Raw genomic sequence first — 1,986 nt, forward strand, 5'->3', positions numbered from 1 at the left:
TCCCCAAGTCCACTTATTTCTAGTGCCTTCCTGTTAATTATTGCCCATTTATTTTGTATATAGTTTGTTTCCATGTTTTCTCCCCCATTCAATTTTAAGCTCCTTGATGAAAAGGACTGTCTTTTGCCTCTTTTTGTATCCTCAGTGCTTTGCACATAGTTGGTACTTAATAAATGTTTATTGATTGACTGTGTCCAATTAATATATTGGCCTAAACTTGTGATTTCACTGATGTGGGTAACTCCTAGAGAAGAATACACCCTCTGGAAATGCAGGTCTGCATTATAAGACATTGTCTTAGAGATTTGACTTGGCACTGAGAGGTTATATGATTTGCCCAGGATCACACAGTGAATATGAATTAGAGGATTGACTTGAACCCAGACCTTCCTGATTCCAATATTAGTTGGCTATCCACTTCTTCTACTCCTCCATGCTGCGAAATAAATAAACAAATAAACAAATAAATAAATACACACACAGACACACACAAATATGTGTATATATATATATACATATATATATATATACACACACACACACACACATATATACATACACACACGTACAAATGTGTCGTTGTATATTTGGATATCTATGTATGTATGTATATATAAAACTTTTGAGATTAGGTGTCCCTTTCTTACCATGGCTAGAAAAGCAGTAGCCACTTATGGGCCTACTCTGCAGCTGACAAGCAGGGAGCTTTGACCTGTGCTATTTTTGACTCGGGCCAGATCACCCTTTCTTAGGTAGCCTGATGGTACACCACCACTGGGGGCTCACCACACTAATGCAGATTTTGGTGATGACACCCAATGACTTAGCCTACTGCAGCTCAGTGCTCATTCGCTCAAGTAATCCACCAACATCTATCTCCAAGGGAGCAAAGACTACCAATCTGAGCCACCACAACCTACTGCTCATTCTCATATCATTTATCATTAATGACATTTTAGATGCCAAGTGTGTTTCTTTTGACCATTTTTGTTCCTATTTAGAAAGCAATATTAGAGATGATATAATCTGCATCTTTGGAACTCATGTACCACTTCCTCTAGAAAGTTGTTTCTGCTTCTCCTAGAAGATTATGGAGTAGAAACTTGGAGTCAATCAATCATTTATTACTATGTCCTTGGAACAACCTGGATTCAACTCTCATCTCTGCCACTGAAAGGCAACCACCTTGCTAGCAAGTATCTATTTCTGGTTATAAACAAGGTTTGGTTTTTGATGATACTCCATACCATGAGCTCTCTGACAATTTTTTAAAATCCTTCATGAATAACATTAATAGTCTGATGATTTTTCTTTAATTCACAAAAATTTTATAATGAGGAAGACAAATGAGAAATCTGAAAGGGAATTTAAAACATTAAATCCAGTCTTTCCCCACTGTAAACACATGGACTGATAGCAAGCAGTGTATAGTATATTTTTATTGGTCCACAATACCTTGACTAAAGCCTGGGTGTTTGAATTCAGAAACAAATACATACAAACATACATACATACATATGCACCAACTCCAAGTTGCAATTTCTTTAATCTCTGAGGACAATGATTGTAAAGTTCCAGAGGACGAATTTTCCAAAAGTGAGAATTTACATCTTTAGTAAGTGCCTAGTGTAGTCTGTATTGGGAAATGTTCAGGTTGATAGGTTTGCCCAAGTCGACACCTATCTGGTGAGTGAGCAATCTGACTCAATACAATAGTTTTGTTGTTAGTGAAATGTTTTAGAAGAAATTAACATTGATGATAAAACTTCTTTAGAAACTATTTACTCTTAAATATATAAATTTCACTGCATAAAGTATCAAATGGTATTTCTTTCATAATTTTAAGTGCTTATGAGAATTAATTTTCCATTCATTTTGATTTGGTATTCTTCTTTTATAGTTATAGTCAATATAAAGTCCTCAGTGTGTGTGTGTGTGTGTGTGTGTGTGTGTGTGTGTGTGTTTACTACTGTTTTCAGAAAGTTC

Source organism: Trichosurus vulpecula, chromosome 6, assembly GCF_011100635.1.
Source record: "Trichosurus vulpecula isolate mTriVul1 chromosome 6, mTriVul1.pri, whole genome shotgun sequence".
NCBI lineage: Eukaryota > Metazoa > Chordata > Mammalia > Diprotodontia > Phalangeridae > Trichosurus > Trichosurus vulpecula.